At 35.2% G+C, this 13,072-nt stretch overlaps 1 protein-coding gene across 13 annotated transcripts in view; it reads left to right on the top strand.

Moving 5' to 3' along the window:
- Nucleotides 1–13,072, top strand: part of HDAC9 (histone deacetylase 9) — a 1,001,951-nt gene that overhangs the window by 684,114 nt on the left and 304,765 nt on the right. The gene's annotated exons all lie outside the window — the stretch shown is intronic.

Here is a 13,072-nt window from a genome sequence, read left to right as displayed (position 1 = left end):
CTATCCCTGGTCTTCAGAGAATTTTTGCTCAAAGCCAGATACATGATGTAGAGAAATACTTTTTGTAGGTAGTGAGAGCAGCAGCCTTTAAGAATTAGATACTTCTCAATTCTTTTTACTGAAAGTGTTTTTTATTCAGCCATAAGCTTTCAGAGACACAGACACCCTATTGTAATGCAGGTTACATTCACTCAGAATCATTTCCTTAGTTTAAAAGTGAGCTTGATTATAAAGTTTTGTGGTGCTGTTTCCATGTGTGCTGCTGTCTACTATTGTAATCCTACTGATAGTTTCTTTTCTTGGTCAAGAGGGGTGACCCTTTCCTGACATGCTTTGGTTTCCTCTACTTTTATATGTTCCTTCCATATGAATGAAGCAAGATCTCTGAATATTAGATTGATCCTACTAGTTTGAGAAAACATGTTGAACAGGGTTTGTAGGCCTTAAAAGAATCAGGTGAAAGGGTGGACTGCAAACCAAATAACATAAGCATGACATAAACATAACCTAATCCTTCAGACTGAAGACTGGGTCATTTCACGTGATTAGTTTCTTTCTCATAATGTCAACATCCTAGTATTTATCAGAGTTTATATTCCAAACACAAATAGGGAAATCAGCTTGAGTTTATTTTCATTTTTAATGTACGTGATGAGGCACATTTCTTGCCTAAATGAGAGATTATGTAAACTTATATTTTAAAAAATACAGGATTTTGTACTTAGTAGGTATTCAATAAATTTTAGTTGAATGAACAAATACTAATTTGTCGTATATGTACATGATATATGTACATACAAATCATAAACACTTAGGAATTTAGTAGTTCAAATTTGGAAACACTGAAAATGAAAGTTACTTTGTAATTATTGTTCTGTAAAGAACGACTAAGTGATTTCAAAGTTACGTACCTCAGTAGAGAAGAACCTTCTTATTGTCTTACTTACCTTAAGAATGTTGCATCCTAACACTTAAATTCTTAAAGTAAAAATATTAGATATTTTTTTTAAAAACATGCACAGTATATAATTTATGTATCTGTTAATAGCCCCTCCACTGTCACTGGGACTAAAAATATGTATTTGATTGGTGACTTTCATTTAGTGCTTTTCCAAATCCAAAGGAAATGAAATGCACTGTCTTCACTCTGCCCCTCCACATATTATTCTGGCTTTAATCCAAACTTAAATTTCCCCTGTAAGCTACATAACTGTTACAATCCACATGATCTCAAAATTCATTTTAGTATTTCTAATGATCTTTATTTTAGAGGAGAGCTCTTAAGGCTTTCACTTGTGGTATGTTTGAAAACACATTTTTAAAGCATTACATGCCTTTCTTTTGGCTTTTTAATATCTGGTGTAGGTACGTCAAGAAAAATCAAGTGGCATTTGAGTCACTTTGAAGTCACATGTTCTTTGAGAATATTTAGCTTTTTTTTTTTTTTTTTTTTTTAAAAGAAAGTCATAAATCTTAAATACTCAGTGGTTGTTCCACTAAAAAGTAAGGAAGAGAAAACAAGTTGTAAGGGTAAGCAATTTGCTCCATGTCATTCTCTAAGAGCTATACATTTTGAAACAACTAAAAAGTTACTCAATACTAAACTCACATAATTTTCAAGGCACAACATTCAAACCTCTACCCTCCATGTGGTCCTCAACAGTCAGCTAGAGTAGCCACACCATCCCCTTTTTGTAAAGAACAAAGCAGTGGTCCAAGGGAAAAATGTGGTCTGAACTCAGTCAGTTGTTGAAAGACGATGTCTCTCGTCCATTTCCTGTGAGAACTTGAATGGACCAAGAAGCAGACTAAGATGCAGCCACTCCCTGGTAGCCCTACGGAGAGCCTGGCTGAGGATATTTCTGGATGCACAAGAAGATGACGCACCTGCTGTAGTGCTAATGAAGAACGTGTATTGTAGAGCCAGGTTGCCACATATTCAAATGAATTCTGTTATATTGGAATATGAGTAATAATATGCAACTTTTATATCATATTGAATTTAAGAGGTGCTTTTTTTCATTCTATGTAAAGCCAAGGCATGGTGTTTGTATGAGTTCTGATGACTAAGGAAAGGGCAATGTATGTCATTTTCTCTGCCATAGTCTTCCTTTCTACTCAGCTGTTCCTAACAGAGATGAGGCTTGGTCATGGCTCACAACAGACCACTGAGAGTAGATGAGATAATTGTGCTAAGTTTATACCAAATGGGATTCATTGACACAAGAATTTAATGGCAAATAAATTTGATTGGCTTTATCTTCCCCGTCACCCAGTAGCATTTAAGGTCTTCTTTCTCCCAACACTAGGTTCCTTTACATATTCTGTGAGTAAATTCTTTCTTTGTAACATTATCTTTTTAAGTCAGTGTCTAATGTGAAGTAGAATTATAGTGCTCAAACTAAACCAATGTTTATGAAAGCCATTGCAAATAGTTTAGTTAAAAGAATTTTTAAATTGATGTTTAGTGGGTGGCACATCGTGACAGAAAGTGAAATACAATTGAATATTTCAGTGTGAGAATAGCAAAACTGACCTTTTTTCCTGTTTTTTTTTTTTGGTTTGTTTTTGCTTTTTGTTTTTTAATTAAAGATACTTTCCCTAGTCAGGCAAACTCCCATTAATCCTTCAGGTTTTAGTTTACGTGTTATTTCCTTCATGAAGCCTTGTTCGGCCAGCTAAATCCAAATTAAATCAATTATGATCCCTCATAACAAACTGGATTTTTCACTGAAAGATTGTAATTATTTATTTTGGGGATTGTGTTCAGATGGGCTCTCTGTGCGGGAAGAGATTGTGTTTTCTCTTCTCTCTAACCCTAGCACATAGGTATATGGCTAGCCCAAGGAGGGTACTCAGTGTATGTACTTACTGTATAATAAACAAATGAATATCTGAATGAAATGAGAGTAAATAGACATGAATTACATGCAGCTACACACAGAAAAGATTATTGGTGTGTTAAGTGAAATTTGGGAGTAACACATATTTTTTTAATTTAAAAAAATGTTCATTGAAAGTAATTTGGTAAATTTGGAAAACTGAAAAGGAGAATCACCTATTATTCTATCACTCAGAGGTAACCATAAGTAAAATATACATTTATTTATTCCAGTATTTTTTCCTCTTCCTATGTGCCTCTCTTTAACAGAGTAAAGAAAAGTTATATGTGTGTTTTTGTTCACATCTGTGTGCACGTGTATATCTGTAAATATGTATGTGTGTGTGTGTAATCGTGTGTGTGTATGTATATGTGTCTGCATGTGTTTATGTGTGTGTTTTAAGACTTCTCAGAGTAACTAATGTTACCACCTGTATCAGAATGGAGAGATTAATTTCATTTGGGTATATAATCAGTTTTGAAGTTACTGTCCTCAAATATATGTGCTTGAAATTTCTCCTGAAAAATTCCTCCAAAATTTGCTTATCTAATTCTCACTGAAGATGATAAAATAGCTATCTTTTTTATTTAGGAGATTAAATGGACTTGGTCACATATATGTTACAACATATTTATTAGCATAAGTTATAGCATATATTTTTAAAGTATATATTGATATACATTAGTTATACATATATGTATATGTATATATATATTTTTTTAATTAAAAAAATTGTTTTGGCTTTTTCATGCCTGAGAAAGTCATCCTATTACCTTCACACACACTTGGACACAGACTTATTGGGGCACATTTTTTGTCTGGAAATGTGGTTTAATGCTCAAGTATTTGACATTCAAGAGGAGAAATCTGAGGTTAGCACTGAAGAGAAGTCGGAGGCCATCTTAGTATGTGTTCCTTTGTGGGCAGCTTGTTCATTCTTTTCTGGTGCCTCATAGTATATTTTCTTTATCCTGTTAATCCAAAAAACAAAACCAAAAAAAAAAACAACGCCAAGTTATCTTTATGATGAGCATTTGCAGTTACATACTCATGTACATTGACTCTTTCTATTTATGGAAAAATTCTTCAATTATTCCGATTATTCAGTTAAATCTGATTTCTTCCTCGAGAACAGTCTTTTTGTTCAGTTTTCTATTCTCTGACCTCCATACTCTCTGTACACCTCTAAGTTTTTACTTAATGGCACTTATCTGGTTTTCTGAAATGTGAATTCCTTTTTTGTTCTCCAGTGTAGGTTTTAATTTTGCCACTATGTATTTAGTTTTCTTGCCATCCTCATTTACCTTACTCATCTTTCTTTTTACTCATTAATTTAGCTTGATTTCTCCTTTTAGCTGTTGGCTCCTATTTTATAGGATCAGTGTCTTTTGACATTTGAGGATCTCAGAAAGTTTCTAAAATCTAATTTTTGTTCCTATAGTAAATCAAATTCACTGATCTAAGTAGTATGAATGATGTTTCCTTTACAGTTTCTGTAGCATATTCTCGTAGGCCCAGTTTTTGTTTTTTTTGTTTATTTTCTTCTGCTCGCTCAATCTTTTAAAAAAAAATATTTTTTTGAAGTATGGTTGATTTACAATTTGGTGTTAATTTCTGCTGTAGAGCACAGTGATTCAGATATGTATTTTCTGACTTTCGTTTCGTTATAGTTTATTTTCAGATATTGAATGTAGTTTTCTGTGCTATACAGTAGGACCTTGTTGTTTATCTATTTTATGTATAGTAGTTTGTATCTACTAATCCCAAACTCCTAATTTATCCCTCCCCCCACATTTCCCTTTTGGTAATCATAAGTTTGTTTTCTATGTCTGTGAGTCTCTTTCTGTTTTGTAAATAAGTTCATTTCTATCATTTTTTAGATTCCACATATAAGTGATATCATAAGATATTTGTCTTTGTCTGACTTATTTCAGTTAGTATGATAATCTCTAGGTCTATCCATGTTGCTGAAAATGGCATTTCATTCTTTTTTATGGCTGAGTAATATTCCATTGTGCATATATACACTACATCTTCTTTCTCCATTCATCTGTTGATGGACGTTTAGGTTGCTGCCATGTCTTTGCTGTTGTAAATAGTGCTGCTATGAACATTGGGGTGCATATATCTTTTGGAATTAAAGTTTTATGCAGATATATGCCCAGGAGTGGGATTGCTGGATTGTATGGTAACTCTATTTTTAGTTTTTTGAGGAACCTCCATACTGTTTGCTATAGGGGCTGCACCAATTTACATTCCCACCAATAGTGTAGGAGAGTTCCCTTTTCTCCACACCCTCTCCAGCATTTATTATTTGTAGACCTTTTGTTGATGGCCATTCTGACTGGTGTGAGGTGATAGATACCTCATTGTAGTTTTGATTTGCATTTCTCTAATAATTAGTGATGTTGAGCATCTTTTCATGTGCTTTTTGGCCATCTGGTGTGTCTTCTCTGGAGAAATGTCTGTTTAGATCTTCCACTCATTTTTTGATTTTGTTGTTTGTCTTTTTGATATTGAGCTGCATGAGCTGTTTGCATATTTTGGAGATTAATCCCTTGTTGGTCACTTCATTTACCAATATTTTATCCCATTCTGTGGTTTATCTTGTCGTTCAGTTTATGGTTTCCTTTGCTGTGCTCACTCATTCTTGAAAGCTGGAATGTAGAGTGATCTTTCCAGATATTTGCCAGTAAATACGTAGTGAATTGTGTTTGACTTCACTTTTTGCCAACTTACATACTGGATGAATCTTCTCGGTTATATAGTTGAATGGCAACACTTAATCTAATTCCCAGGTTCTAACAGACTTTCATATAGTGTTAGTTGGAAGCCCTAGGATGGAATTTCTTCCACCCACTTCCTTTTTACCTGCTGATACGATGATTTACATACACAAACAAATCTAAGCCTTAGAAAATGCTCCTTACGTACTCAGAGGCACAATTTAGCAAGTTTTAAACAATTATTTTTGGATATTTCATTTGCCTGCTGGACAAATCAAGTTTCATACATAATTAAAAATTGTACTATCTGGAGGGAACTTACCTCAACATAATAAAGGCCATATATGACAAACCCACAGTCAACATCGTTCTCAGTGGTGAAAAACTGAAACCATTTCCTCTAAGATCAGGAACAAGACAAGGTTGTCCACTCCCACCACTGTCATTCAACATAGTTTTGGAAGTTTTAGCCACAGCGATCAGCGAAGAAAAAGAAATAAAAGGAATACAAATTGGAAAAGAAGAAGTGAAGCTATTGCTGTTTGCAGATGACATGATACTATACATAGAGAATCCTAACTATGCTACCAGAAAACTACTAGAGCTAATCAATGATTAGTAAAGTAGCAGGATACAAAATTAATGCACAGAAATCTCTTGCATTCTTATACGCTAATGATGAAAAAATCTGAAAGAGAAATTAAGGAAACACTCCCATTTACCATTGCAACAAAAAGAATAAAATACCTAGGAATAAACCTACCTAAGGAGACAAAAGACCTGTATGCAGAAAACTATAAGACACTGATGAAAGAAATTAAAGATGATACAAACAGATGGAGAGATATACCATGTTCTTGGATTCGAAGAATCAACATTGTGAAAATGACTATACTACCCAAAGCAATCTACAGATTCAATGCAATCCCTGTGAAACTACCAATGGCATTTTTCACAGAAATAGAACAAAAAATTTCACAATCTGTATGGAAACACAAAAGACCCCGAATAGCCAAAGCAATCTTGAGAAGGAAAAACGGAGCTGGAGGAATCAGGCTCCCGGACTTCAGACTATATTACAGAGCTACAGTAATCAAGGCAGTATGGTACTGGCACAAAAACAGAAATATAGATCAATGGAACAGGATAGAAAGCCCAGAGATAAACCCACACACATATGGTCACCTTATTTTTGATAAAGGAGGCAAGAATATACAATGGAGAAAAGACAGCCTCTTCAATAAGTGGTGCTGGGAAAACTGGACAGCTACATGTAAAAGAATGAAATTAGAACACTCCCCAACACCATACACAAAAATAAACTCAAAATGGATTAAAGGCCTAAATGTAAGTCCAGACACTATTAAACTCTCAGAGGAAAACATAGGCAGAACGCTCTATGATGTAAATCACAGCAAGATCCTTTTTGACCCACCTTCTAGAGAAATGGAAATAAAAACAAAAATAAACAAATGGGACCTAATGAAACTTAAAAGCTTTTGCACAGCAAAGGAAACCATAAACAAGACGAAAAGACAACCCTCAGAATGGGAGAAAATATTTGCAAACAAAGCAACTGACAAAGGATTAATCTCCAAAGTTTACAAACAGCTCATGCAGCTCGACATCAAAAAACAAACAACCCAATCCAAAAATGGGCAGAAGACCTAAATAGACGTTTCTCCAAAGAAGATATACAGATCGCCAACAAACACATGAAAGGATACTCAACATCACTGATCATTAGAGAAATGCAAATCAAAACTACAATGAGGTATCACCTCACACCAGTCAGAATGGCCATCATCAGAAACCTACAAACGATAAATGCTGGAGAGGGTGTGGAGAAAAGGGAACCCTCTTGCGCTGTTGGTGGGAATGTAAATTGATACAGCCTCTATGGAGAACAGTATGGAGGTGCCTTAAAAAACTAAAAATAGAACTACCATACGACCCAGCAATCCCACTACTGGGCATATACCCTGAGAAAACCATAATTCAAAAAGAGTCATGTACCACAGTGTTCGTTGCAGCTCCATTTACAATAGCCAGGACATGGAAGCAACCTAAGTGTCCATCAGCAGATGAATGGATAAAGAAGATGTGGCACATGTATGCAATGGAATATTACTCAGCCATAAAAAGAAACGAAATTGAGTTATTTGTAGTGAGGTGGATTGACCTAGAGTCTGTCATACAGAGTGAAGTAAGTCAGAAAGAGAAAAACAAATATCATATGCTAACACATATATATGGAATCAAAAAAAAATGTTATGAAGAACCTAGGGGCAGGACAGGAATAAAGACGCAGACGTAGAGAATGGACCTGAGGACACGGGGAAGGGGAAGGGTAAGCTGGGATGAAGTGAGAGAGTGATATGGACATATATACACTACCAAATGTAAAACAGATAGCTAGTGGGAAGCAGCCGCATAGCACAGGGAGATCAGCTCGGTGCTTTGTGACCACCTAGGGGGGTGGGATAGGGAGGATGGGAGGGAGACGCAAGAGGGAGGAGATATGGGGATGTATGTATATGTATAGCTGATTCACTTTGTTATAAAGCAGAAACTAACACACCTTTGTAAAGCAATTATACTCCAATAAAGATGTTTAAAAAAATTTTTGTACTATCTGGTACTTTGATTTAAGTGTTCCTGTTAAAAGATATTATAACAAATAATTCAGGTATTAGAATGTAAAGAGTATAGTAGAAATAGAAAAAAACTAGGCAGGATAAACCTTATGGATAGATTAGAATGATGGATAGAAAGTATAACAGCTGCTGTGGGTATGACTTAGAGGTTATTAGAAATGACCCTTACTTCAAAATAGCTCCATGTATCCATTTTAGTAATTCTACCAATTGCAAGCCATTTTTTAAAGATTTTGTTTTTATTTTTAAAAGGTCATCTTTGACCTCCCAGCCCCGTATTTTTGTTTCTTCCTTACCATACAGAGTCTTAAAAAAACATGTCATAAAAGTATACTCGTAAGTACCTCACCTTTACTGCTAGATCATAAGTTAAATGTAATAAAATGAAGTTGCTGGTACCTGGATCATTGTGAGCATTCAATGACTGTTTACTGAACCTGCGTCTTTTAGGAAAGATATTATGTTATATATATTTGTGTTGTGCTTGGTTCAGTTCTTTGGCCCTGAAAAGTGTTTAATATGTGTTGTTGAGCAAATCCTTAGGAAGGTGTGAAACCTCAGGCATTAACCAGAAAAGCAATGTGAAGTTGAATGTTAAGAACTTGTGATCAGGATTAGGAGTTGTAGGTCTAAAGATTCTAGACTCAACTTTCCTAATAGACCAAGGTGGACTCAGCCTCGCAATCATATAAGATTGGGCATAAACCTGAAGATATGAATGGTTTCTATGACTGAATAGTGACTTAACTACACGCAGTGATTAAGGAAAGGGAAAGATGCTGCACTTTGCGCTTCCTCATTTAATAAAACTGAAAGCCAGAGAAAGCACAAAGTCCAAGCTTATCTAAAAAAAATATCAAAAAATTTTAAGAGTTTTTTTTGGTAGAAAATAAACTACTAGAGTTTAAAATTCAGGTAAAGCCTTTATGTTAAGACTCCTTTGTGTATCTTCTTAAAACCTAATTTTAACTCTTGTCCCATTGATTGAGAGAGATTGATCCATTGGCTTATGTTGTAAGTGGCAACCAGTGGGGCAGAAAGGGTCAAAGAAAAGTAGAATTCCATATGAATCCCGAAGAGAAGAGCAGGCTTGTTTCTCACCCTATAAGTTTTTGTTACTGGAAAAAAAGGAAAAAAGAGAGAGGAAAAGAATGGAGATGAAGGATGAGGTTAAGTCTCACCTTGCAGTCTACCTGTTAACACCTCTTTGCTAGGTCATTAAGATGAGTAAGTGGAGGTTTGGGGTTCCAGACTTTATTTATTTTCTCTTAAATTCAAATGTCTTTCCAAGAGTTCCTGGACTTTGTATTATAATCTCCAGATACTTGACAATAAATTTCAGCTACCGTAACCTGTTTAATAATTTTTTTTTTGACAGTGGCATATGGAGAAAATTTTGTTAAAAGAGGAATGGTTAATGTGGAGGTGAAGTTAGATATGTCAAGAGATGAAATAGTGGAAAAAATAAGCAACTTAATGATTAGAATCTCTACTTCTAAAGAATATGTTTTCAAAATGAGGGAAATACTGTATTTTATGTTTTCATGTTAATCATTAATATATCCTTTATGCAGTGCAAAACTGGTTGAAAATATGTTAAACAGTTCCTGTTATGTAGTAGCAACTCATAAATAAGTACTTGATATATCTGAACTGTGGAGACATGTCTTATATATCATTGTAGTTTTTTAAAATAAATTTATTTATTTATTTTTGGCTGCATTGGGTTTTTGTTGCTGTGCGTGGGCTTTCTCTAGTTGCGGCGAGCGGGGGCTACTCTTCGTTGCGGTGCGTGGTCTTCTCATTGCGGTGGCTTCTCTTGTTGTGGAGCACGGGCTCTAGGCGTGCGGGCTTCAGTATTTGTGGCACACGGGCTTCAGTAGTTGTGGCTCATGGGCTTTAGAGCGCAGGCTCAGTAGTTGTGGCTCACGGGCTTAGTTGCTCCGCGGCATGTGGGATCTTCCCGGACCAGGGTTTGAACCCATGTCCCCTGCATTGGCAGGTGGATTCTTAACCACTGCGCAACCAGGGAAGTCCCTATCATTGTATTCTTAATGTCACTTTTTATGCCTGCTTCCTTTTTTTTTCCTGCCTTGCCTCTTGTCTCCCTTTTGAGTTCATTTAAAAATATTTATTCATCTCTTTTTTATGCAAAATGCCATGTAGAAATATAATGAGTAAAATAAATGCCTGTATTAGAGGCACTTGCCAGTTGGAAAATAAGGCACGTAAAATAAAAGGTAGAACATTAAAGAAATAAGGCTATAAAATCTTCAGTAGTCCAATGAGGTCCACCAAGTAGGTTCATCAAGGAGGTCTTTATAATGGAGATATCTGACTTAGTTCTTGCATCAATCCATTGATTTATGTTTTTCATTCATTTATTAAAAGTACTTTTGAGGATCTACTATATTCCAAGCATGGTTTACAGACACGAAAAGTTCAGAGGTAAACAATACAACTCTAGTCTGTGTTTTCATAGATCTGACCAGATAGTAAAGAAAATATACAATTAACAATATTATATAACAATTACAGAATTGTGCTAAATGTTCCGAGGAAGACCTGGAAGAACTAGTAGAGCATATAGCAGGAGATCTAATTTAGAGATCCCAGGGCATGCTTTATTGAGGAAGTGACATTAAAACAATTTTGAAGAATGAATAGGTATAAGCCAAATGAAGGCTAGAGTTGTGGGGGCAGGAAGCAAGAATTTTTGGCATAAATGGGATAGCATGTATGACGATCCTAAGGCTGGTATGATTTTGAGTCTTTTGAGGACTGGAAGGTAAACCTTTGTGGGAGAAATAGAGATCAAGTGAGGGAAGAGTATGAGATGAAGCTGGAGAGGTGGGGAAGGGCCTATCTGTGCTGCCTTGAGAAATTTTAACCTCATCTGTGAAGTCACCAAAGGGTTTAAGCAAAGGTAGCTACTGTTAAATGCCAAATAGAATAGAGTGAAAGTCAGATAGCCAGTTACAAGGCTATCTCAGGAGTTCAGATGAAAGATAATAGTACCTTGGATTTTGTATGGTTTTGGCATTGGAGTTAAGAAGAGAGTGATTCAGTATGTATCTTCCAGGGAAAATAGACAATACGTGTTGGTTCATTGGAGAGGGAGTGTCAAGAGGACTGTAAGATTTCTTCTGTGAGCAATGGTGGATTATGATATCCTTTACTGAAATGAGGAACAGTGTGTGAAGTTTAAGATTATGAGCTCAAATCTATGATAGTCTCACTTTATGAAAACAAATGCAGATTTTGGAGGGGCAATTTAGACAAGTGTGCAAGTGTACCGCTCAGAAGGGAGATCAGCACTGAAGATGAAAATTTGAGAGTTAGGGGCACAAGGAGGGATTTTGAAGCCATTGTGTCTTAAGAATCGATGTTACGCATCAAGAGGGTATCATGCTGAGAGAAACACGTCAGACAGAGAAAGACAAATACCCTATAATCTAAAATCTATATGTTTAGATCTGGAATCTAAGAAACAAAACAAAATGAAAACAGACTCAAATGTGTAGTTGCCAGAGGGAAGGGGGTTGGAGAGTTGGGCCAAATAGGTGAAGGGGATTAAGAGGTACAAACCTCCAGTTATAAATAAGCCACAGGGGTGTAATACACAGCATAAAGGATATGGTCAAAAATATTGTAATAACTTTGTATGGGGACAGATGGTTACTAGACTTACTGTGGTGATCATTTTGTAATGTATGCAAATGTCAAATCACTATGTAGTATACCTTAAACTAACATAATATTGTATGTCAGCTATATTTCAATTAATAGAAAAGAGTGGATGTTATTTGGGCCAGCAAAATGATATTTTTTCCTGGACATAATTTTTGCCACATGGTTCCAAATACACATGTCATTCTGCTGCATGATTTTAATACAGTCAGGGACAAGTATTTTCCCCTCTTGAGTAACAGGGACAAGTATTTTCCCCTCTTGAGTAACATTCCTCTAACACAATAATATAAGGGAGAATAAAATGCATTAATTGAACCTACTTTATAACACTGATTGCTTGTATAGTATCTGTTCTTGAATGGATATTTAGAAATTTCTTATGATGGATTCTTCTGCCCTCACTCCATGCCCCCAGAGAATGTATTTTGATGGTAATTTATTGGAATATTTGATTGGTTAAATAATTTCTTATGTCAGGCAATTTTGTAAATAACATGTTTCCCCCCCCCCAAGGAATCCGGTTAAGGGTGGAAACCTTTTTATAGTAATTATTATCTAATTTGTTGCTTTAAAGAGCCCTACTTTATATATCCCTAATCGTTCATTTCATCAAATGTTTATAAAATCTTCCCCATCAGAGGGTCTAACTGAAATATGAAATGTGTTAACTCATGATAATTTAAAAGCAGAGTTTGTTAAGTATCTATGTGATCTCTACTAAAGGTATTGCAGCTGACTTACTCATTTTTTAAAAGAAACACTTCAGTGTTCCACAATCTATATTACAGATTTTATTTTATTATAAAATAAGAAGAAACTCTTTCTGCATAACTTTGAAGAAATTGATAAGCAGAATAGGCAAGCAGTTGGAAACTCTTCCAGTTTATTACAGATGTAACATGATCTAAAGTAAGGCTAGAATTACTCTTGAAATAAATTCACAATTTAAAGAGTCAGCTCATTTTGTGGCTTCACTGATAAAATTGAAACCTCTACTGAATTGAATTATCTGTCTAAAAATGCTTCATAATGATTTAAGATACTGGTAAAATTACAGTATTTTTTTAAACCTGAAGGTTCTTAAGTATCACCATCTTTATTACTTTACTACTGA

This window comes from Eschrichtius robustus, chromosome 8 (assembly GCF_028021215.1).
Source record: "Eschrichtius robustus isolate mEscRob2 chromosome 8, mEscRob2.pri, whole genome shotgun sequence".
Lineage (NCBI taxonomy): Eukaryota > Metazoa > Chordata > Mammalia > Artiodactyla > Eschrichtiidae > Eschrichtius > Eschrichtius robustus.
This window is presented reverse-complemented; position numbering and strand designations above follow the sequence as displayed.